The sequence below is a fragment of the Gallus gallus genome, chromosome 13 (genome assembly GCF_016699485.2).
Source record: "Gallus gallus isolate bGalGal1 chromosome 13, bGalGal1.mat.broiler.GRCg7b, whole genome shotgun sequence".
Taxonomy (NCBI): Eukaryota; Metazoa; Chordata; class Aves; order Galliformes; family Phasianidae; genus Gallus; species Gallus gallus.
Window position 1 is genome coordinate 17,058,002 of NC_052544.1, and position 26,316 is coordinate 17,084,317.

The 26,316-nt window shown below is 48.1% G+C and overlaps 1 protein-coding gene and 1 non-coding gene across 2 annotated transcripts in view; both read right to left on the reverse strand.

The window, feature by feature from the left end:
• NR3C1 (nuclear receptor subfamily 3 group C member 1) overlaps positions 1–26,316 on the reverse strand; it is a 102,277-nt gene that overhangs the window by 60,349 nt on the left and 15,612 nt on the right. The window lies entirely within an intron of this gene.
• MIR6588 (microRNA 6588) lies at positions 11,175–11,284 on the reverse strand. The gene has a single exon (NR_105457.1). It is a non-coding gene; the product is annotated as a microRNA 6588 (primary transcript).

The window sequence follows — 26,316 nt, forward strand, 5'->3', positions numbered from 1 at the left end:
AGCTAGAAGTTTTTTATAAAACCAGCTGCTGAGGAGCTGTGCATCGCAGGCACTGGGAATGGAAAGGAGTTGGTGATACCGAGGGCATGTAGCACCAGTGACCAGAAGGCACATTAACATAATACAATCTTACTGAATAAATATCTGCAGAGGTGATAGGAATTGGAGGATGATTATTCAAAATAAAGAACTCGTGCTTTTGTAATAAATACTGCGTGAAGTCCACAAATAGCAAACAGTAAACGCTTCAGCTTGCTCGGAAGTACCAAAAAGACAGTTGGCATTGCCTCTTCCTATGAACTGCTCATTCTGTATCTGTGGGTCACACAGCTCACATAAACCACAACTCTGTAGGAAGATCTTTTCTTCCCTTTGCAATCTGTTGTCTCTGCAGAAGGACGGTGACATGCCCAGTACCCCATGCTCTGCACAAATGCAAGTCCTTAGAGATCTCAGTTGTCTCATAAGCAGATGGGGTTTTGTGTCCTCTCACCTTGTAAGTCATTTGTTTTAATTCCTGAATGTACATTGAAGTCACTGAGCTGGTGGCTGCAGCGTGCCAGCAGTTCCCCCTGGGGCAGGATGGAGGTACCACATCTCCCAGCTGCGGTTTCCCCAGGCACAGGAGCACAATTCCTCACAAGGAGGCAGTGAGCAGAACCTGTGTGACTGCAGATTTATTTGTCTGAATGGACTCCTGGGCCCAAACTCAATCAAAGCATGCATTTGCTATTAATGTTAGTAGGTCACAGGCTGAGGCACAGAAGGTCTGTGCTGTGCCATTCTTCATCCTTTGCAGGTTAATAACTCATTGTATTTTTTCTACTTTCAATGTGTTTTTTCCCTCTGTATTCCCCGTGCTAGTCCTGTATTCTGGTTTGCTGCACTGCAATATTTTATACTTTGATTTCCCACTGGGTCTTTCACTGCTGTACAAAACACTGTTTTAGCCCTTCTGCCATATGGTTCAGGGTCCTTCCTTTCCTCACATACAGCTCTGCCTCCTCCGAACACTGACACTCTCCCTGCCTTTTCCCCAGGGCAACAGAGTAGACCAGCCTGGCCCTATCTGAGCTCTGACCCGAGCACTCGCAGCTCCCAGCAGGGCTGTGCTGTGACACCGGGCTGGGCTGCCTCCTGGGGCATGCAGATGTGAGCTGCAATGAGGGTCAGGCTGGAAGCACATTGCCTGCTGTTTAGGAGGAGGGAACAGTAAAAGGCTGCACGTGAACTGCTGAGTGCAATGGTGCTATAAGCACTTGATTTGGGAAGTGAGAACCTCAGCCAGGCTAGGTGAAGTCTGTTGGCTTTTCTCGAGCTCTGCCTGAGTACAGCAAAATCCAAAGTCATTGTTGGAAAGAGACAAGAGCACAGAGTAAACCTTCATGTGTAGCTGCAACAAAGCGGAATTAGTAGCAAAAGCCCTAATGAAGCACACCTCCGAGCTCCCAGCACTCCGCTCTGCAGAAAACTGAAGCCTGCATCCAGCTGATAAAGCCCCACTCAGGGACAAATCCATTCCTGGCACAGTCTGGTATCGGCTTGTGCTGGTCCAACCGGCAGGGCTCAGGCCCTGGGGGTTACAGGAGCCGTAGGGACAACCCATGTTCTGAATCCCCCCATCCATGGATCTCCTGCAGCTGTTTTGTGTAAAAATGAAATCTTGACTGCAAGTGGAAATTAATCTGTGAAGGTTACGGCCCCACTGTGCCTTTCTGAATGCTGGGACATGGATCTGCAGCAAACGGCCGCACTGCTGAAATGCTGCAGCCAACAGCCAACGGAAACACACTGCTCGGAAACGGGGGGAGAAGTAATTGGGTTAATTGAGGAGGAGGAGCACTTTATGACAGGCGCTGGGGTGAAGTCATGTGTAAGTGCACACAAATAACTTTGTTGTTTTTAAGTTTTGCCGAAACATCTGGCAACAACATGCGAGGAAGAGGAAACTTTTGTTTTATGCATCAAGACCTCTCTATGAGGAAAAGAGAACTTTAGCTAATTACAGGATGCCTGCAAGAAAAGAAGTACATTTGATTTCCACCAATATTTTTTCCTGTAACACAATGCCAAGTAAAAATCAGCAGCAAGTGACTGAGATTCACAGCCTGGGTGCACGGGTGCTTTGTGCAATGGGTGTGACTGTGGGTCTGCATGGCACAGGGCAGTCTGGGCACCCCAGTTTACATCTCCCTGCACGCTCACAGTCCCACACAGCAAATCCACTGCCACAGGGTCAGGGAGCACAGGGACAGGACCGTTATCTGGTGCTGCCTGGGAGTGGGAGGTGGGCAGGATCACACTCTGCGGCCCCGCATGCATGCCGCACCTGGGGCAGCACAGAAAGCAGCGTGGGAGCTTGGGGGCTGCTGGGGGGTCAGCCTGGCTCTATGGCAGTTTGTGCACATAGAAACGCCCCAGAGGGGCAGACGTGGCTGCGGGAGGAAGGCCTGGCCTTGCTCAGCAGTGCTGTGAGAGGTCCATGAATTGCTGTCCATGAAGACTCAGTCTGCTGCAAGTGACAAAATAATAGGATTTGATTTTCCTTTTATTTGCTCCTATTGAAGACTGGAACGCTGTAGTAGTGACGATGCAATGAAGGGGCACATTAACACACAATTCCAATTGCTGAGTGAATATCCAAGCACACTGCCATGTAATTCTGGCACAGCAGATGCATTGCAGGAGTACAGAACGCAGGGGGTTATACTTGTTTTGTTTTAAAGCAAGTCATGCCTTTCCATGTTAGTGACTACAAATCATTCTATAAACTTAGGGCTTGTCAGCAGTAAAATGGAATTATAGACAAGTGGGTTTATGAATGAAAAGGAGTTCCGGATTCAAGACTGTACAAGTTTTAAGCTCAGACTCATGACTGAAATATGTATAAGCAAAAGAGAAGTGCTACTGCTAAAGAAGTTCCATGAAATATCAGATACCTTTTCAAACATCTGTCTTTATCACAAGAGGTACAACAATTCTTGATCTTTTCTATACCTTCCTCAGTTCTAACATGCCCCTGCTGAGATGGACAACCAGAAGCACACACAACACACGAGATGCAGGAGTGCAGGGATGCTCTCAGGTATACCCTCTCCCCCTCCCTCCCATTTCCTAACATGCCAGGTTCCAGCAGGGAGGTTGCTTCCACAGTTCTGTATCTCTTTTTTCCCAATACCCAATTTATAGTTTCTCATTGCAGACATCCATACTTTTCTTCCTTCATTTGGCATTTCCTTTTGTTTATTACTTACAGACTTATAAACACACTTACGACTGCCTAGCATTCTTACCACCTGGTCACTCATTTTAGTGAGACACTCCCGCAGCTCTTTTCAGCTACAGTTTGTTTTTGCAGCTTTGAGTAATTTATCATGTCATCTCCTGCTCCCTCCTCCCCTTTTCCAGTCTGTGGATATCTTAAATGGCACAGCTCCTGCACACATCCCTATGGACTCCGGTAATCATCTCCTTTGGCTTTGAGATGTGCTATTTCTGCCTACCTTTCACTTCTGTATTTTAACCACATTTTGTCCCTTCAGAGGATCTTCCCATTTCCCCTTGATAGCTTATTTCCTCTGACATGAATGCTGCTCTTAAGTAGCAAGAAGCAAAAAGCAGAGGAATAAAGCTGACCTTTTATTAAAAGAAGCAAATTCAAATGATAGGCCCAGTGCTGCTGGACAGAATCCCTGGGGCAGCAGAAGTAACCTCCAGGAAATCACCAGCACTGTGCTGCAGGGAGCAGAACCTGCCATCCCATATACAGGTGGGAGCAGACCCCAGCTGGCTACACAGGAAGGAATGGGAGGGCTCATTGCAGAATGAGAACTACCCCATTGGCAGTAGGAATATGTAAGTGAGAATACTGAGGTTAGAAACACAGGCACAGGTGTAGAATTTGACTCTCCTGGATCAATGCAAAACTTTCTGAAAACTGTTTTTCAGTGTTTGACACCCAGACACACCCCCTGCCACAGCAGCAGAGCTCACATGATGGCATGTGTTCCACACGTGCTGTGAGGTACGATGCTCCCCACAGATGAGGAAGAGCTGGGGATCATCACTATCCATGGATCAGGATCACTACGAGAACTTCCAGCAGTGCTGGCAAGTGTGCCCATGTGTTCCATGCACTCCAAGTGGAGCTGGTCTGTGTGTGCCCCGTTCTGTGCTTTGAGCATCCGTGTAAAGCCATCCGTGTCACTGATCTGTGAGAGCTGATCAGATACGAACCTGTTACATCCCTCCCCCCTCACTCTGTTCTTGGTGGGCTCTTTGAGGGCAGCCCCCACCTGCACCGGGTGCACAGAGCACTCAAATGCTGATCTGGGAGGGGAAAGGCCAGCAGCCCTTCAGCCCTGCTCAGGGCTGGGATGGGCCAACTTCTGGTAATGCAAAGTGAAAACAAGCCAGAGAACGAGTAACAGCAGAGAGGAGGATAAAACGAAACCAAACTAAAATCAGAACGGATGCAATTGAACACTTATCACATGAGAGCCTCCAGAAGAATACAGGACAGGAGGATCAAAGTATGGCGTAACTATCGAACCATTTCCTTCAACCTAAACATAGCTGGCCCTCGCAGCATGCTATTATTGGCTACAGATGGTGCATGTGTGCATGTAGGAGGAGCCGTGGCTCTTCCTGCAGCTGTGCAGCCCTGCAGCATGCACGCAGTGGGGCAGGCCCTGCGACCTGCACCAAAGGGCTGGGTTGGGCTGTAAGCCCTGCCAACACCGGGCACCTCACCGTGCTGCGGGGACACAGAATGGGGCAGGAGGGCAGCACAGAGTGACTGCATGGGGAAAGGAGGAGAAACGTGCCCCTCCATTCTCCCTTCCAGTGCATGCAGCTCAGGAAGGGCCCTGGTGGGCTCACAGCTTTGTTACAGAACAGAGCGCTGGAGGAATGCATTGCTTAGCTCAGGCTGCCACAGGGAGATTGGGCACTCAGCTCTGCACCACCTCGCAGGGCTGCTGTTACACTGAGGTCATGGCTGTGAAGTGCTTTGTGATCCACAGAAGGTAGGGACTAGAGAAATACATAAATAAAACAATGAAAATTAATATTAGAATAACTTTCAGTCACCTTCAAAGGGGAAGGATGGAGCAGCTTATGGACTGTAACTTGCATCAGCTACAGGACTTGTCAGAGGTTGGTATGTTGCCCCAAAAGGCTCTTCTGTGTTTACACATGAAGCCAATGTTTGCCTTCTTCCATACCTGCAGTGATGAGGCACAAGACTTGAAAATACTGCACAGGAAGAGAACGGCACAGCAGTACAGTCTGCTCTGTAGAGCACGGCACGGCAACCAGAGCCAGACAACACAGTGCCATCCCTTCAGCACGGCACCATGGACAGCCCTGCCCCGCTACTTGCTGTTGCTGCCCTGCTTCCCCTGGCAATCGAGCAGTGATGCTCTGTTTGGGCACACGCATTCCCGCTGCCACCCAGAATGAAAGTGAAACCCAGTGCTATTTCTGTCCTCACCGAGCCTGGCTGCACGGCACAGGGACCTGCTGTGCCTCCAGATGGAGGGAGTGGGCTGCTTGCGGGGTGCTGGGCTGCAGAAGGCATCTCCCTGAAGGGCCGGTGGCTATTTCTGCTGAGACCTTTCTAAATAACTGAAAAAGAAAACAGGAAACCGCAGTGCTGTGGACTGGAGCCCGATGTGCTCTCATGCATCTGCTGTTGCCTCTCTGGCCACTGTTAGGCAATGAAAACTCACAGTGATGCTGTTGAGAAGATGAAGGGAATGCATAAAAACACCGCACCATTCACGTGTGCTGCTACTGGTTAAGGGGGATGGCCCCTCAAAATTCATGTCACTTGTATAGCACGGCCTGGAAGAGCTAACACTGCGGATAACATTCCCAATTAGTCACAAAGAAGTAGCCTGATGGCAGTGAATGGCAAGGAAGAGATGGAGTGTCCTCAGGTCAAACTGCCTGGACAGGGACAGCACTTATGGGTTATGGTAACCGGAGAAGCAATTTGTGTTCTTGCCTTCGCAGTGCATTGTATACCCTTGGCATTTTATTAACTGTTAATAATAACCGGTCAGGAGAACAGTAACGCACATCAATGTACAAATTCAATTACAGAAGAGAAAATAAAAATATGATCTGAATCACTAAGCCAACCTGATACATTTTAACCTTGAGTTCAACATCGGTTTGGTTTGGATGAGGAGTTCTAATCAGATTTAAAGGAGGCTTTGAAAATTAGTAACAGATGTGAATGAAACAGATAATGATTTTCATTCTTGATTATGTGACCAAGGTTATAGACAGCAGGGAGGGCGTTCAATGAGAATAATTTGGCTAGCGTGCTTGCAGATTTTCTGGTAAAGATTAATACCTTACAGCTTTCCCTCATTTACCAAGGTGAAGAGTGATCAATTCCCAGTTGTTCTAAACACAGATATAAAAATTGACAGCCTCCATTTCCCCCTACTTTCCTCAGAGTTTAATCAGTAATTGAGTGATGTGTCTTGCTTCTCTGGAAGGATGAAGTGCCTTCTCTAGAGGGAAGCAACGCCACGGCTGGCCTTCAGTGTCAGATGAGAGGACTCTAAATCTTCTAATAGGCACACGAGGAGCTGTGCCTTGTGCAGCCTGCCTGACAAGCAGCCCACTGCCACGGGAAAGGCAAGAGAAAGGGAAGAAGACACGTGCCAGGGACACAGGCAGGGTTAATCACTGTATTTTGCTGCACACGGAGCCCTGCATGGCACCAGGTCCCACTCACAGCCTCAGCTTTCCTGCTGCAACTATGTTGTAACTTCAGAAAAATCAAAATTAAGAAACCAAATGCAAACAACAAAATCATGTAGAGCAGAGCGCACAAAGCCTTGGGGGAATGTGGGAACTGACAGCTGGCGCCTGCTTTCAAAATGGGGGCCCAGAGATAATTGAATTTCTGAAACCATTTCAATCTGCATGTAAAAGAAGAGGAATTTGTTGATTGTTGCGTTTTCCTATAGGCACAACTGGCAGAGAGACAAGCTGGGCGCACCGCTGAGTCACCACCACATATCTGCAGCACCTCCCTCACCCGAAACAGGGAAAAAATGGTTGGGAGACATCTTTATGAGCCCATGAGGTATCGAGGGAACCACGATGGGCTGTGTTGAAGTTCAGAGAATGGAAGCATGATCACAGAACATCTATAAAGTCCATGGGAAGCATCAGGAACATATTGTGATTTAAATACTTTGCCCAGAACAGGACTGCTACTTCTCCTCTCCTGAAGAAGCCTCTCGTGATGCCCATGCACACACACACACACACAGATCCGTAAGCCCTGCATGGCCCTGATGACCTCATGTCCCAAAATGCAGCCTTGCATGACATCGACCCCTGCATTTTCAAATTACTGCACATTATTTTACCAACTGCATATTTTCCCATACTCTGTGACTTTCTGCATGCTCCACGCTACAGGAGAACTTCTGCGTTTGGCTAAATAATGCAGATTATATAACATGGCCAAACTAATAATATAAATGACTTAACCCTCTCTTTCCCTGCAGTTTCGGATGTACTTGGTTGTGCTTAGCTTCTTTAAGCACTGCAGTGAAGGGAGAATACAGACAAATATGTTGTTTGTTTTCCCAGTGCCAGATGGATGGATTCAATTTTCAGATTCCTTAAACTGCCAACATTGAAAAGTTGGGAAAAAAAAGATGGGAAGAATGCATTTGTTTTAAAGATTTGTCGTGGTTTCTATAAACTGCACAGATTTTTTTGTGGCCTTTATGACAAAATTGATGTCACATGTCCGTTCTACCACTTGCATCTGACAGTGCTACCTTGGTAAGAAGTTTAAATACAGCTAAAATAAGTGAATATAGTCTTTCTTTTTTGCCCTGACCACCTCAGTTCTAAGCACGGGGGCTCCCCTCTCCAACACACCGGGATTCTGCTGCAGTCCCCTTTGCTCACTCTGCTCCCAGCAGGTACGAGTCGCAGTGCTGGTGTGCCTGGCACAGCCCTGGCTGCACAGTGCTGCGTCCCTCTGGGGCTGCCAACTCAGCAGGGGCTGTGGGACAGCCAGGCAGGGAATGGCCCCTCACGTTGTGCATTGCTCCTGGAAGGCAGTCACTTTTGCCTCTCAGCACTGAACACTTTCCACAGCTGTGTACTGCAGGGAGAAGCAAAGCTAGAGGGGGTGCTGGAGGAGCACACAGCAAAGGTCATCCTGTTAAACGCTTTATTTCCTGTATTCGAGTTCCAATTAATTTAGATTGTGTTTTCTAAACAGAACTTCCAGCCAATGAGAACTGGACAAAATTCCTGTTTCCCTGACAATTTCCGACCTTACACAGGGATAAACCCATTCTTCCTTATTTCCAGTGTTCCCCCAAGATGACAGTTCTCTTAACAAGGTCTTCCTCCCGCACACACTGAGGGGTGAAGCAACCAGCACACAAGGCACTGAGCAGGAGGCCTTACCCCAGCCAGGGAGCAGCCCAGCCCCAGCCAGCAGCCGGACGAGAGAGCAGACCCTGCTCTGCCACCCCAGTGCAGGGCTGGCTGTCCATGGGAATTAGTGTTTATAAAACCACCAAAAATAGCCCACGGGATAGCACACATGCTCAAGGGGTAATTTGCAATGTATACAGCGAACACAGAGCACTACAAAACCAACCAACAACAGAGCCAGCCGTGACCACCAGCAAGGCATTCATGTGTGAGGACACGGGCACCTGGAAAGGCAGCACACCCATACAGCAGTGCTGTGTACAGTTAACAGAAGCCTGCCTTGTTTCTTGCTGTTTGTCAGGAAGCAGAGACAGCCAGGTATGAGTTAGACATTACCTACACATCAAGCAGCCTGACTGGGAAAAAAAAGAGCATCAATAATAAGCAATGGAGTAAAAAACCTGAGCAGTTTTCAATGCTGTGTTGAAGAACCAGCCAACTTCAGGGCAAATTCGTGGAAGGTGAATATATTTCCCTTTCTTTCTCTTGCTGTTATATCACAAGATTAACTTTCCACTCTGGTTTTAATCTCAGCTCACAAGGACTGAGGAAAAAGTTGAGTGCTCGAGCACCTCTAACTGGAGCAAGCCCTGCCTCAGCTTCCCCAGCACGCATCTGCCTTTTTGCAGTTTCATTTCCTTAAAGGAAATAGACTCATTCTGCTTTGAGACCTTTTATTTCTCCTGGGCGTAGATGCCGCAGAAAGGTAATTAATATGTAATCACAGACTAATTAAATATGCTCTTTTATGTTTTGCATTCATAAATCACACCTAGCAGCCTGAACTCTCAGGTCAGTGGATGTCTTCATCCCCTCATATTGCCAGATTTCTGCATTCCTGTCTCAGTCCTGCTTTAGATGCCTCACAAAAGGCACTTCTGGGCACTGTGCTGTGTGTCAGGTAGGTGAGCAGCAGTGCTCGTTGGGTTGAGCAGCTCTCCAAAGAGAAGACAGGAGGGTCCCGTGGCAAGGAGCATTGCTTGGTGATCCCACTGCCTTAAGATCTTCCAAAAAAGACTCATGGAATCAGCACAACCCATTACCACGTAATCAAGTGATGATTCGCAGTGACTTTTCCCCACCTAATTCCCCCATTCTACCGAAATTATTTCTTCCCGATCTCACACACCTGTGGGGAAGCTTTCTTTCACTGCTGGGGTCTGTGAGGTCCGGGCACACTGGGATGTGCAGTGCTTCCAGCTGCCCTGCTTCACAAATCAATGGGGTTTCAGCAGAAAAAAAAGAACAGAAACCTCACTGCCTGTCTGACTTTTGCCCACGAAGCACCAGGGATGTCAAACAGAGCCCACCCCCATGCAGGGCCGGGGCTGTCCAGGCAGGCTGTGCCCCCAAGGCTGTGGGACGTCCCTTCCCAGCGTGAGCACCGATTCACAGCATGCTCTGTAACCCGGAGTGCACTGAAAAGAAAGGCTCTCACTACCTGTCTGCTGAAGCCTCGTATGAATCACCAAACTATCACAACAATCTGGAATAACTGGCAGTTTTCCTCTTGAAAAACCCATTTTACTTTGCTTGTCTGCTGGGTCTGAAAAGAACTGTTTTTGTACAGCATCCAGAATTCCAGGAAAACCCGCAGCTCCCATTACACAGTGAGTTCTCAGTTTCCAGAAACAATCTCCACTAACCAGATAAGAGTCCCTTTAATAACTCTGATGCCTGTGTCACCTTCTCCTTCTAATGGAGAATCTATGCAGCAGCTGCACCGCGTGTCCTTCCCTTCCTAATGAACTCCTTAATGAGGCTCACAGTCTCCTGCTGACCTCGAGGCAGCTTCCCTTTGCCCTTCCACCCCTGTTCCACCCCATGCTCGACCCATCATCCCACAGCTCCCATGGGCAGCAGAAGCCCCTCAGAGCTGCTCCCATAAGGAAACAGGCACTGATGGATTGAGCCCAGCGTGAAGGCTCTTGCTCTCCCAGAGCGGTATAAGATGAGGGCAAAGGCAATGCTTCCATCAGCAAAAAGATCATGGACGCAGTGGTAATAATCCACCCTCACACACATGCAGTGTGTTCAAGGTGTAAATACCACATTTGTTACTGCTGTTCTTGGGGCAGAGGTTTTTGGATGGAGCGTTGGCTCACTGACCAGCGCAGCAAACCACAGCCATGGATTTGTTGCCTACAGCACAGTCTGGTTGCTGTAAATTTCCACCATCAGGCAAACAAACTGCTGCCCTGTCAGGGGGACTCTGGAAGCAAGATTAGAGATTAGTTGAAATTTTCTCTAGCAACTATAGCAAAAAATTTTCTATTAAGTCCAATACTTCATGACTTTTCTAGATGAAACCTCCTTACCTTACAAGAGTAGATGACAGCACACGGCCTTCTCCCCCCCCCCCCCCCGCCCCCCCCCTTCCCTTTGTTATTTATCCCACATTACACTGCACAGAGCATCCCAAACACAGCTAATTGCCAAGGCTCAGCCCAGCCGCCCAGCACCACCAGTGGTGCAGCTCCCTACAGCAGCCATGCAGCGCTGCCACTCACACAGAGGCTGATGGCACAGTGACACCCAGAGCATGGAGCAGCCGCAGGGCCAGCAGCGGGGCAGGGTCTGGCTTCATGCAATTCAGAACTTTTTCCCTTGTCTATAGGAAGCCTGCATGCCTGAGCACATGGCCATGCAGGATCAGGCCCTTTACAGCACAGACAAGGTCAAGAAAAGGAAACAGAACTGAAAATCCTCTTCCCCCAGCCCAGCAATGTGTTGGAGGTGACACAGCTCAGGCTGTGGAAGAGCAGCTGAGGGCAGGAGCTCCCTGCTCAGCCCCACAGGTCTCCTGCAGAAGGCACCCAGCACCCACACAGGGGCCGGGCACCAAGCAGCAGCAGTGAGGCAGCACTGTATCGCATCGCTCATGGAACTTACACCAAGCAGCAAGGGGAGTTAGCCCAGAGAAAGCATGCTGAGGTCATGGGGAAGGAACGCTTGGACTACAGTAATTTCATTTAGGAGAGTTTAAATAGTTACTGAATGACACTGGGAACTACTAAGCTAATTGCCTCGATGGTCTCTGGGAAAACGTGCAAATTAATCATGGGGAGGGCAGCAGCAGCGCGGGCCCTGCAGCCCACAGGTGGCTGTGGGGAGGGGTGCAGGGGTCTCCCCCGGCCCCCAGGGGGTGTGCTGCAGCTCCAGCCAGGGGCAGCAAACCTCGGGAAGGAGAGTTTTCCTTGTTTTAGTGATTATTTGTTAGAAAACAAAGATATTTCCAACTAAACACAGCTTTGAGCACAGAGAGTTAACCCAGCTTTAAAGTAGGTCTGCAAGGTCTCAGGAGAACATAAACCACTGGTAAACAATTCAGCACTGTTCCAGTAGAATTGTATAAGCAGATTTATGTGTATATAATCAGATAATAGTGCCAAATATAAGGTGCTCTCAGGCAGTTTTCATATACAATGTGGATTTCCCCATGCCTCCCATGAATAGAAGCACTGTAATAGGAAGGGTCTGCTGGTGCTAATGCCCGTGTGCACCTGGGGAGGTTACAGGGAGAGCTTTTGGTGGCAGCAGTTGGGTTTCCTGCATGGCAATTAAACATTTCTCAATCTATGAAATGAAGGAAGCAAAGCAGTGTTCAGATGACCCCTTAAACTTCATAGCCTGAGACATTAAAAAAAAAGGAATGACAAAATTTTCATCATGTATTGATGGAAAGCGGCTGCTGCTGCCTTGAGCCATAGTAAGTCATGGATCAGAGACGCATGTGGTTTATTCACTTGTTTTCTGATTCCATCAAAAATACGCACTTGCCATGGCAACCTCTTCATTACACGTCAGGATACAATTCAAGCAGAAAGGGCTCTCTTCAAGAGCCCTCTAAGGTCACTGTTGCACTAAAATCTTTCAGGGACAGAATGTACACAGCTCATGGAGAGAGGTGCTTTGTGATGCTATAAAAGCCAACACAGTGCGTTACTTTTGCAGAAGCAGACTAACATTTTTTCTTGGGTAGAAGTTCTTCCCCCTCCCAAACATGTAGCAGTTCCAAGATGTTTGTGAAGGCCTTTGCATGGCTAAAAGATTAAAAAAAACAGAGGGTAACCTTATGCATGTATACACATGTACCTATATCTTTACATCAAATATATATATTGGCATGGGTTCTAAGGGTTTAGAGAGATACAGAGTTGAAAAGGGAATAAGAACGGCTCATTTAAATTAGCATCTCAACAGACTTCATGGTGGGAATACCTGATAGCATCCAGACATTCAATCTGGATCTCGGGATTGCTTTTCCTTTGAGGAGCTATGATAACAGAAATGCTGACTTGACCAACCAGGAGGTGCCAGCAGTCCCTGTGCAATGGTGACTGGGCTGGGGCACAACTCCTGCCCTGCAAAGCCCTTCCCCAGGAAATGAACACAACAATATCCCAGTGAGATAAATGAGAGGTGACAACTCTGCAGCTGAAACACCTTCCCACAGAGTGTACTTAATTGTGATACAATTAAATAGTTTTAGAATACAGACAGCTGGAGGGACAACAACAGAACAAACTCCCACTGAAAAAAAGCCTATTACTGACAGTCTGCACTCCGATTTACTGCTCACCTCAGTGATGCTATATATCCATTTGTGAATACATCATCCCAAAGTACTGTGAGCTGGTGAGCAGGGCTTACTGCCCCACTGCAAACTCCTGTGTGCAGCTTTGCCACTGGGCAGTGCTTGCAGGCACAGCTGGGATGCTGCCTGCCTGGGTTGGGGTTCCTCATGTGCCACTCTGCTCTAACAACCTGCTTCCCTTAGCTGACAGCAGCCTGCACACCAGCCCAAGCCAAGATGGAGGCTGAAAGCCTGGTTTTGTGTTTGCTTCATGCAGAAAATCACAGTCCACCTTTCCAAAACCAAAACCCAAGAGAAAGCAGCATTCATGAAATTCTACAAAAGTTAAAGCAATTTGTAGAACAAGCACGTTCAGATCTGAGATGAAAGGCAAAAGCCAGGTAAAGGAACAATGCTTCTGCTCAACAAGATTCTGCATTTCATAAGAAGCTTCTGAAGAAACTGCTCTTTTCATCTTTACAGAAGGAAGACACGTCAGCACAGGTGCTGAGAGGCAGCTCTGAACAGAACAGGCAGGAGCCCTGCAGCACATGGGGTGCACTGTGGGATGCTGCCGGCCTGGGAGTAACATTGCTGGGTTGTCATGGTTGTGACAGCTCTCAGTGCCTAAGAAGCTGTTTCAGAGGTGGAAGTGTCAACACCTGAGAGCATCACTAGAGCAGTACTGCGGCTGAGAAGCATTCTGCAGTTTGAGCTGCATGGCTTCCCCAGACCAAATTCTGTCCAATAAATTTCTAATATCTCTCCTGCACGTTAAGCTGGGTGTGAAAACTCTATTTGGGATTTTGCATGACAGCTTACCTGAAACAAAGGAAACTTAGCCAGGTGTGGACTGAATCAGGAGAGACTTGCACAACAAGCAGCAGGGTCACAGCAGCAGCACCATCACACACTGAAGGTTGCAGTGCCCTATCACAGACCTCCATCTGGCATGGCCATATACCAGAGAGAGAAATCATAAGCATGTCCCTGAGGATTAGGCTGAAGACACTGCTCCTGGCTGCCCTTAGATCATCATTCATTCGAGGATATTGAAAAATATATATATACCTTGATGAAACATAAGCCACAAGCCTTTCTATTGCAAAAGAGATGGTTGGATGCCATGTCCCTGGGGCACTGCAGCACCAGGAGGTGGAGGTGCCCCACACCGGAGCAGAGCTGTGCAGAGGAGGGCGGCCCGGCTGTGCTGGAGGGGCAGTGCAGAGCTGCTGAGCGCCATAGCTGCATTTCAGCCTTTTCTCTGGAATAATTCATCTCTGGCACTTTAGGAAGTCACCAAACGGAACTGAGTAAAGAGAAATAATTGTCTCCTATCCAAATGAATACAGATGTATGATTAACAAGACATGGTATTTTTATAATATTCTCTATATAAATAGAGTTGCTGCGTAGAGGCAGAGCCCGTGAATCATTCATTTGCTTTATGAGATTGAATAAGCTTCAGCTCTATCAACATGATCATCACCGAAGAAACGAGAGCAACACTGCGAGAAACTGTTCATCATGGATTCATTTAACACCATTATTGTTTCAATTAGACAGAAACCAAGATATGTAATTTCAACTTAATCCAGAAATGACTGGTTTTAGGTGAGCTGTAAGACAGCAACTCCATCCTAACACTGACATGCTAAGCAGTACCTAACACTCCCCACAAGGAAGCCAGCAGGACTCTGAGGGAGAGCTTCATACACCATGCTGCCCAAGGTATCCCACCTCAGCTTTCCACAGAAGCCCATCTCCAGAGCAGCTACAGCTCCACTGTGCCCCCCAACTGTGCTGCAGGCGACTGTCAGAGCAAACTAAGCTGCGTGCACTGCTCTAGAGACGTGTTTGCTTTTTGGCTTCATAAATAACCACCCCAGGATTTGAGCCCAAACATCCCTCCCACGGGGCTGTATCCATGCAGTCTCAAATGTGAGAGCCCCTGAGAGGTAGAGTCCAAAACACTTTTACTCACTCATTCAGCATGGAGCAAGCAGGTGGGGAGGCCCTCTGTGGACACCTCCCTGCCCCAGGAAGAGACTAGAACTATAGAAAAAAAAAACCAGCACTGCCATTTACTTATACCCCTTTACCACAGCACACATGGGCTACCTATCATGCTGAGCCCTGCATACTAACAGCTTTCCACAGCAGCTCCTCTTGCAGTATCCTCTGCTCTCAGCCCCAGATGTCCTCGCCTGGCTGCTGGCTTGCATCAGCCCTGAGAGCCTGCAGAGCCATTGCAAAAAGTTACTGGTAGCTATGAGATGATCAAGAGCACTAAAATGTTTGAACGGGAAGCTGTCATCACAACAGGAAACAACTGCAAACCGACCCATGGATTTCTCTAACTCAGCCTGGCTCCAGTGATTTGCCATTTCCATTTTAGTCATTTCCCCATTTTGGTGACAAAGTTTGCCAAACTGGCACAGTGTCAGTGCCAGCAGAGCAGCACTGCACACAGCTCCAGTGCTGGGAAGCAGCACACAGAGTGCAGCACCTCTTGCCTTCACCCAACTCCATGCAGCACCACCCCATGTTCCCCCCCTGCTTTAACCAAAGCCCCGTGGTGAGGGCTGTCACAGCACTGCCTGCTCCTTCCAGCTCCAGGCAGGGAGAGCCCCACGGCTCCTTACATCTCAGGATGGTCTTAAATGATTTCCTTAATTAGGCCTTTGAATTTTGTGAAGTTACTTCTGGCTGCCCAGGATTGTTACTCATTAGAAAAGAAAAACAACAAAAAGTCCTTTAGATCTCCAGTGACATACAGTACAATTTTATTGACTTCGTCCTTCTGCATGCACCGCCTGACTCCAGGGAGGCTGCGGAGGGAATTACAAGCCAGGCCAAGCACATAGTTCCAGTTACAACAACCATAAGAACTTTTAAAAATACATAATTCAATACTAAATGCATCGTTTAGAAAAGCCCGCACTAATTAGCTGAGAGGGACAAGGCTGCAGAACAATAGCGGGTACAGAATTCCATACCCACTATTGTTGGAAGGGCCTAAAGAAACGCCTGTGTTCCTCTGGAAGCCCAGTTCTTAATTTAAAGAACATCCAGAAATATTCCACTGGGCGTTTCCCTCGGACAGGGGAACACTGTGATGTCCCCATGCAGCCCCGGGGCTCAGCAGCCCCAAAGCCCAAAGGGGACTCCGAGCTGTTCTTATCACATGGATTTTACTTGGGCATACATTGAACTGCTGCCTTAAGGTGAGAAAACACCCATAAGCTGAAGTTGGGCAGAATGGGAGCAGAGCACTTTGTGAAGCAGAGGTTGGGAGTCTGAGGGCACTGCCATCAGCATGAAGGGCACCACAGTGTCTCCATATGGAATCTCAGCTCAGAGTTCCATGGAGCGGAGGAAAAAATATAAATAGATCAAGAGATTCTTCCAGAATTTGGGAAAATTCCACACAACCAGCAACCCTTATAACTGTTGTCTGAACAAGGCTCAAAGTCCACTTCTCGATGAGAAGGTTTGGGAGATCCCACTCACAAAACCTATTTCCTCAACAAGGAAAATGAGTACAGTATATTTTTTTTCCACATCAGAAAATTGAGGACAGCCAATAACTTTCTATCATTTCTAACAGTTATAACCAGCCATTGGGGAATAAACACAGTTTACTGTCCAAAATTCTTCACATACAGCATGTCATTTCCTATTGCTCTCAGCTGAGGCTTGAATAAAGCAGCAGAAGTGAACACTTCAGCAGCTCAAGCACACTAGCAGCAAGTGAATGAGTTAATCCAGCAGGTCGTGAACTTGTGCAATTGTTTCTTGCAGCGCAGTGAAGCAAAAGGCATTGAGCAACAGTGGCAGAGGCGAGCTGGGGCAGTGGAGCTGGGCAGCAGTGCCAAGCAGCTGGGATGGGGTGGCATCTCCAGGCAGGGTGCTGGGCTTTGGGTGCTGGCACTGCACACCAACCCGGCCCAGGCTCACCAAGAACTCCACAGACTGCTCAGAGTGACGGCCTATAACAGCTGCCCTGTTACCAAAGCTGCTGCTGCATTTTCTCTGGCTGCTTCATCTGCTTACCAGTATAGGAAAACAACATTATCTGAGCAGCAGGAATGGACTTTGCGCAGCTGAGAGGACTCTTCCCTTCCATAAGGACTTCTACCCCCCTACAGTAAAATAGATCAGCTGCTTTCTCTTTCAGGATTTTTCAGAAACATGTATATATGCACATACATATATGTCTATTATAAAAGCTTGCCCTACATTATTGCATTTGTGACCAACATTATCAGGTTTTAAAAGAGAGAACACCCATGTGACACAGAGGGAAGGGCAGCAGCCGCTGCTCCAGGGCTGAGCCACAGCACTGTGCCCACAGGCAGGATCATGAGAGCTGCCCCATGGAGGACTTTCAGTGATTTTCTATGGGCTGAATTGGTCTTTCAAGAAGTTGGCAAGCCACCAAAAAGATCCCAAACCTGACCAATCCCAGCCATGCTGAGGTGCGTGTAGTACCCACAAGTCCCATGGAGGAGCACACGGGGGGCACAACACGGCTTCTGATGCAGCCCTCAGCTTATGGAACCTCTCCAGCACCAGTGCACCACACAAGCTGAGCCCTGGGGGCAGCGCCAGCCCAGGAATCCACCCCTCCTAGAGCAGAAGTGCCTCCACACACCCAGCAGGGTGTTGGGTTCCCATGCTGTAGGCATGATTCGGGTGCTGTTAGATGGGATGTGCATGCACATCCATGAGTTGCAGTTCTCATTTATTTTCCCCCTCTTCCTAAAGCACTCTGTTGTGTCCAATGCACATTGAAAGCAAATTTCAAAGTCATTAAGTTTTCCAGAAAATTACATTCTTGCATTCCAGCCAGCCCGACTCAGTTCAAGGGAATACAGTACTCTGATAACATGGTTAGGGCTTAGCATGGCTGGATGAGTAATGAATTGGCCAAGAAATGAAACTGATTTGAAAACTATCCTTTCAGGAGAGAAACTCTTTGAAGAAAGCCTTCACATTCACTAGAACTTATAATTTGAACTTCACAGCCACCAAGCCAAGAAAGCACCAAGCCAAAAACCCAAGTTTCTTCTACGCACTTTCAAAAGCATGCAGAGAAGTCAGAACTGGGCAGCTCTGCCAGGAGTAGAAGACCCTTACCCAAGGCTCTCAGCAGCAAGGATCCTCCTTGCAGATCTTCTCTCCCATAGCAGAGGCCTGGCCAAGCGATGCAGCAGAAGAGAAGCAGAGACATGCTGCCCACTCAGCTCCATCATCCCCAATGCCCAACCCTGTGCCCTACACCAAACACTAGCTGGGCTTGCAGAGCTCTGAGGCTCTGGAGATGAAGTTCCCAAAGCAGTCTAGTCCAGAGCAGGATAACCCCATTGTTCACCCACTATACAGAACCAGAGATCATCATCTTAACACCATTCTACAAGCAGTTTCAATAAGCTTGCACAGGTTCCTGAGCCTAGGAGCCAGGCTCCCTACTGTTAAGCACACAAACAACTTACCTCCTGTTCCACCCGCTGCAGCTCCTCAGATCCCCACCTACACACTCCTGCCCTGAACTCTGCCCAGTAGAATCCCTCCCTACCCCCATCCTTTCCCTTTTTATGCAAGCCTGTTACTCAGTTGCCATCAGCTGACCTTTCAGGCCTACAATCTCTTCTTGATTTCCTTCACCTGCACCTTACAGGTGTATTTCCCTCACAAGGGCTTGTATTGCTCATAGAGAGGAATTAGTGTCTGCTATGAGCTTCTGCATATACTGTCAGAGGGGACAATATTTTCCTATAGGAAACACATGTATTTATAATAGGAATTTACCTTTAATATCCGTTAAAACCACAAAAATGGATGAGAGGAGGCAGCGTTGGCTCTCTGGCAGCCCTGGCACAGCAGGACACTTATGGCACATGCTTCTCATCTCCCTGTGCACTGCTGGGTGGGAAGGGATGCAGAACACGCCCAGAACGTTTCAAGGCAGTTTGAGAGTCTGACTACGGCTCGGATGCTCATCAGCTTGATTTGCAGGATGCATACGAAGATAAATGCAACAATATATTCTTGGAAGACTATGATTCTGATAAGATTAGGGATGCTAAAATACTGGAGCCCTGGGATTAGCAGCCTGAACTAATATTGCAATTGTCATCACGTTAAGGGGACCTCAGGAGAACGCAGTATTGATACAACTGTGGTGTGAAATCAAAATATTGTCATTTATAAGGGGAAAAAAAATGTCCCTGGCACGCAGACAGCTAGTTAGGTGTGAGTGCAGCACATCCAAACCGCAGTGTTAGAAAAGCCCCAAGAGATGTGATATTCTGCAAATATAACTGTTTAGTAAAGTCAAATAACAAAGAAAAAAAAATCCCTTTACCACACTCCCCAGTCAGTTACTTAGATAACGGTAGGGGTCTTTTGTTCCATCTGCTTTTCCTTCGGTGCTGCTTACTTGTGACCCACTGTGCCGAGCAGGCAGGCCTTCTTGGGGCTGCAGTGCATCCCCTCTGGGGCCGGGAGGGCCAATGTGGGGTCACCTGCTGTGCACACGGCTCGAGAGCTGAACGGGGCTGTTGTCATGCTTATTATAAAAGGGATGCAAACTTTTGCCCACACGCTCCATTCCTAAGCCCTAGTGAATAGAGCTGACAAGTAAGGGAAGAAAGCAAAAGGAGTGCGTCCTTCTCTGTGGCTCAAAGGGGAAAGGAGCAAATTGGTATTTTACCCACTAATATTTAATCCAGCCTCAAAGCCTTGTTATTACAGCCACTGGGTGCAATTAGGATTACAGAACTGGGGTCCACGGAGCACATAGAGCGCTGTGGCCATTCCAGCGCTCACTCTCAGCAACACACCACTGTAAGTGGAAATGCAAACACCGTCTGCTCTTATTGAGGTTGCAATTAATGTATTTGGGAAAGGAGCCAATGAAAGTTATTTTTTACAACAGTGAGCCTTTATATAAAATTGGACTACTGAAAAGCATGCACGCTATGTAAAGGCAGAGAGGGAAGTGTCACGCTTATTTATGAACAGTCAAGCTTGAGTAGGCTTTCATAAAAACTCTCAGTAATGGTTTCTAACAGTGAGGCTCAGCATAAGGGCCAGGGGCTCATGTCCGCTGAGCGTCCAACGAAGCACCCTTGAGGCTGTGCTGTGGGCACCGGGACCTACTGGGGCTGTCTGCCGGCACTGGACACCCACAGCTTGGCAGTAGCATCCATCTTCCCCACAGACCGTGCCCTTTGCTTCAGCTCCATGCAAAAGGAGCCTGGCACATGCAGTACTGGCTCCTGATTTTGCTCCACAATGGGCATCAGGGCCCAGCAATGGGGGATGTTCACGCCCAGAGGCATCCGGTGTCCCTGGCATTGAGCACATGCAGTGAGTGCCACCCCTGTCCCCTGACAGCCGCCCACGGCCCATACGTCCTCACTGCCAGCATCCTCATCCCAGCAGGACATGGAGACCAGCAGCCAGCAGGCTGGGAGCGACCCCCAGCAGTGTGGGTCAAAGCAGCACCCGATGCTTGGCGGTACTCTTCGTGTGGAAGTATGTTATTAATATTAATAGAGTCACAATTGGATGAAATGTGTTTTGTGTAAGGAGGATTAACTGTACTCAGATTCCATTGGCCCATTGCAACACAGCGGGGTTTTAAATCCTTGGCTTTGCAGGCAAAGGATGGTTCCCAGGGCTGTGCTTTGCAGGAGGGGCGTGGGGGCTCCCGTGTGTGGGCAGCCACAGCTCCCAATGGCAGCAGGCACCTGCTGGGGGCTGAGAGGGCAGGGTGACACTCACCACCCATCAGGAGGAGATGACTGATCTTCTTTCAGTGAAATGAGATCCTCGCCCTCCTCCTGGTCTGGTGTCCAGCAAGATCAGCAAAATGACTCAAAGAGACCACGGTGGGCTTTGCACCACTGTCACTTTGTGGTTTGCTCCAGCAGAATGACACACTTATGTCAGGACTGGGAGGCTGTGGGATTTCCGAGGAACAGGGTCATTTTTCAGAAAGAAGGATGTTTACCTGAGCTTTCTCTGCTGCTAAGGCAACTGAAAGGCAGCACTGTTTTTTTTTTAATTGAAGATTTTAGCATTCATCTCAGTCACTGTGCTGACTTTTCAATACATAAATAAATATTAGAAAGCACCGATATTTTGTACTGCCTGCTCTGCATTTACTCATTGCAACTTGCAGAGCTCTCTCCAGCGATCTGAGCTGCAGGTTTCCAGCAGTGCCGTGCCACATAACAAAACATACCAAAGTAGGGCAGAAACCCCCCGCACAAACCCGCTGCGTCCTGAAATGAGTGTGTGCGCAGCTCAGAGCCGGCTTTATCATTAATGCTTACAGTACTCACATATAATGAGGAGCCTACAGCAGTACAGAGACATCCTGTGAGCGTTACTTCCCTGAATACCCCCTAATGCAGCCAAGTATCACTTTCTTTCTTTCAAAGCACAGAGGTTCATTCCCAGACATGAGGATCAGCCCCTAACGTGGCGGCGATGCACTCTGGCTCAGAGCCCAACAGCCCCTGACTGCACAGGGAGCAGTGTGCAGAGCTGCCCTGCATGGCTGGTGGTCTACGGGGGAAGAAGGGGTTTTGGTTGGGCAGTGCTGCCCACTGGGATGCGCAGGGCAGGCAGCACCACAGAGAGCAGCCAATGCTGATGGGGAGCTGAGCAACTGAAAGGGTTAACGGAGCCGGCACAGCATACAGGGAGCAGCACACATTGCATTCACAGGGACCTTTTCCCTTTAAATGTTTTTCAAACTAAATTGTAACTAGCTTCCCTCCCCGCACACACACCAACAAATAAATAAACTTTGTGAACCGAGTCAACCATTGCTCCAATCGGTCCCAGCTGTTATTTCCCCATCCTGTTAGGCCCAGTCGGCAGCACTCAGCAATGGGTTACACATGGCCTCGTGTGAGGAGACATGGAATAATTGCTTCAATCTGAATGAAGAGGCACTAATTTTGTTCATGTATTACTCAGAATGACAGGGACATTTCTGTAATAATTCCTGACTTATTCAATATTCTGGAGAATGATGGAGAAAAAAATACATTCGCAGCAGCCGGAGACAGGATGAACTCCTTTGTGCTGAACCTCGTCCTATTTTTCCTATTTGTTTTTAACATTCCCACATCAGAGTTTATGGACACCGCTTTTACAGCTCAGGTTCGTTCTGACTGCAGGCGTAAGAAGGACGCTCTGTAAGGCAGTGTGACCTATGCTGATAGGTGGTGTCACTGCAAGAGAAACGACTTTTTCGTATTTCTTCTTCCACTGTTTATCTGAGAAAGAAGGAAAAGGTTCCTTTGGTGCCTCAGCAAGCAATACATTTGGCAAACGACTCTAAGGAGCTCCATTTGGAGAGGACACCTGTTTAGCTCTGCCCAACCTTAAATGCTGTGTTCTGTTGCAGTGAGTTAGAGGGAACAATTAAAACCTTAGATGAATTTATTTGTATAAGCCTCAAAAGTTATCCTGGTGACTGAGCAAGCACTGGGCCTCTCTGATTTTCTGTGCTCTAAAGAGCTTGGGCAAGGAAAATGGAGTGAACTAATTAAGACTCAGTGTACAGTTTTTGTTACATAAGATAATGTTGAGAAAGTATCTAGAAATAGCCCATTTGTGATGAAAAATGCTGATTTCCATGTGTGTGAGTGAATAAACCCTCACAGCCCATGAGGTCCCACAGCTGCAGCCATCGGAGCGTGGCCGCCTGCTCCTGCCTCCATCCCAGCCACAGAGCAGGGGTCAGGGCAGGTCAGGAAGTGCAGGAGGACACAAAGATAAAGTATGTGGAGCCTATTTACAAGTACTTCCCTTTCCTCGCATCCTTATCTAATTTCAACAACCCTTATCAGCATGAAATTCCTGCTGCCCTCAGAGGCCACAGGCAGGGAGTGAGGCGGAGCGGAAGGGGATGCCGATGGGGAGGGCATTGCTCTCAGGCAGGGGATGCTCTCCAGGAATGGATGCTCTTGGAGAGGGGAAGTCCTGGTGAGCAAGTGGGTGCCACAATTTAGGAAGTTGTGCTTGAAACTCCAAGAAATGAGAAATTAGCAAATGAATTAATGGTTGCACAGCTCACTAATGTCACGTGGGTAAGCTTGGAAAAGGCAGACCACGTTGTCTGGTCAAACCCAGCCAACAGGAAAGAGCCAAAAAGCTGAGCAAAACCAGAAAAATGAAACCCTTTCTCAAAACCTCAGTACTACAGAATTGCTTATGAGGCATCAGACATTGGCCTGAAAAATAAAACTTTTCTTTTTGAAGCAGATCTGTGAGTCGGCAGGTGACTGCCAGCACTGCACCCACGTGGCACCAGGTGCCACTCCAGCAGTTCTCAGTGCCTAACTACAGCCTTTGCAATTTCTGCACTACTATTCTGATTAGTTGAAACAATAACATTTTGTTCACGGCATGCTGAAAACTTACTTTCCTTGTCACACTGCTTTCACAGCCAAACAACAAAGAGATGGAGGGCGACCCACATTTTACCCCCAAACAGTCAGATGGCCCTTCAACTAGGAAAGCTCAAGAAACTGCTATAAGGGAATGCATGGCTTGTAACATCTCCTTCCCATCAACAGAGCTTGCTCACACAAGCTCAGTGTTAGCTCAGTGCTAGAAGTTCACCAGGAGTTCTCTATGGAAAATGTGCAAGCTACAGGAAGGCGAAGCCTGCAGGTCTGAGTGGTGTCTCATGGACAGACCACCCAGCTGCAAGGGGTCTGAAATGTCTGTTCTGATGCATTTCCCAGTCAGGAGTATTTTACTGCAATTTAAGGACTGAATTAAAAACAACGTATTGTCTTAAAACCAAAAGAAACTTATATGTCGTATCAGTGTTGGAAACAGAGCTAATGGAATTCATGAAATTCATGATTTTTTTGAATTCATGCAAAAACCTGAGCAGAGCATGGATAGAGTTCAGCTCAAACTGCATTTTTCTACAGTTCCTACCCTCTGGAGCCAGTCCATGCAGCCTGTAATGTGGGACAACAGCTTAGTCCCAAATCTAACCCTTATGTTAGCTAGTATACACTGGTTGGCTCCAACCTCAAACACAAGCGCGTGTTGGGTAAGGAGTCAGCTATGCAGGACAGTCTGTGAAATGCTCCGAGTACAACGGGCAGTTTTGCTATAGCACTCACTGAAAGCAAGCCAGACATTCTTCAGGAACGTATACGCAGTTATTCTCAGTTCCCTGGCCCTGCCTGAACCTCCGGTGTGTGCGGAATGATGAGCCCCAGTGCCGGGACAGCACCTGTCTGTGCTGTGTCCCCGTGGCTGTGCTGTGTTCCTGCAGCCGTGCCATGTCCCCATGGCTGTGCCATGTCCCTGTCCCCACACGGCTGTGGGCAGGCTGCCAGGGGAATGGGGCGTACCAGACCTGAGCTGCCACAGAGGCTTCTTTTCCATGAGCAGCACCCACAGCAGCCTCTGGGCCGGCTCTGCTCTCATGGCGTCACTCGAGCCCATACAAGATTCAGCTCTGGAGATATTCAGTTGCTTTTACAACCAGGTGTTATCGCTGCTCATCTGGCCTTGTTTCCTCTCTCAGCTGAGGAGAGCAGTCCTATAGATTTGTCAGGTAAGGTTTTGCTCCTTTAAAGAACAGATTCAAAAAGCCATCTGGAATATATTTTTTTAAATCAGCTCGAACTCCTCCAGCTGTTGTGTGACCTCATCCTTTATTAATTCCTGTAGACTTGTATTTACCATTGAGATCAACCCTACAAGTGTATAATTTCCTGATTTCTCTCCAGCTCCTTTATTAAAGATCGGGGTTAGATATCTGCTCCCCTCGAGTCCCCCGATAACCCTTCCTTCTCCCACAGGAGTGGTTAAGGAGCGGATGATGCATCACACATTCCTTTATAGCAACAATAATTGTTCTGCTTCAACAGTGACTGTGGTTACATGCTGCAGTCTTTCTGAAATTGTTTTTCTCCTGCCCCTTATTGCTAAGGAAGATATTGGCACCAAAATGTGATTTGAGAGCTCATGTTCTTATATTTTCCCCTACCTGTCAGCACAGTGATGGCACCGCTGACATCTGTGTAACCGAATCCAGCGCTATAAACAGGAAGCAGAAGTGACAGCAGCAATTTCAATAGGGGCTTTTCTTCTGCTGAAGCCATTATTTCAGACAGGGCATATAAATCACACCGTGTCTGGAGTGTTCAGCTTCAGGTTGACTGCAGTCCTTTGCTGTGCCCCGGCCCTTTCCCTCCTGTCAGTCTGGCTTTTTTCCCCGAGGCATGTTTGGAGCCGACAGTTCTGTTTTTGGGGGGAGGAAAATGGGGTGGTGACAGTCGTTAAAAAGACCAAAAGGATTATTTTTGTGCCTGTCGTGGGACATCTGTTCCTACAGAAGCTATTTGTAAGCACTCCACTCCTGTGTACGGCATTGGTTCCGCTCACCAGGGTCCCTCCTGCCCGGGCTGAGCCCCCTGTGTCCTCATGGAGGCTCCTCCAGTGCAGTTCCATGTGTGGGATACACAAAATATGAACCGGGGTGAGCGGGCCATAGCCCCGGCAGCAGGGAAGGCTGCATCGGGAACACAGAGATGGGCTTCAACATGTCCATAGGCATAAAGTAAATGGGTGGTTTATAAATATTTGCATCCTATAATTGTCTTTAGGATAGATCAGCTGGGTTAAACCTCACTGGGGCCGTTTTTCTGTGAGGAACAGCAGAATTGTTAACAAGTTTCATTTCCACCACTCAAGCAGCTAATGGGCCATCTCTGAGTCTGATCACACTTCTGCTTCCCAATGGCACTTCACCAGGGAGCGCCTCTAATCTGACATGTTCTTTCAGCGCTGTCTGTGGGAAATGGCCTTCCAGGCTATCTGAAGGTTCTGGGATGCATCTCAGCGGTATGAGATGGGACTCTTGAGGGATGGGAAGCAAAGCACATGGCCCTCACTGGTGGGATGGGGAAGAGAAAGCAAAGAGCTGAGAATGGTGTGGGTTTGGCTCCTAGCCTGAGAACTTCCTGGGAACAGGGAAGGCAGTGAATGGGGTTGGGTCAGAACATCCAAACCTTTGTGTTTTTCAAGAAGTTCCTTTCAAGTAGTGAAGCCACAGCCGGGCTTGCATTTGATGGTTCGTTTTGATTTTAATGATTCAATTCCAAACAGTCCCTGGTCTGAGGAGGGGAGCAGGGAAAGCCACAGCTCACAAAGCTTTCTTGAAGGCATAAGATAGTGGCTTACGGGTATGA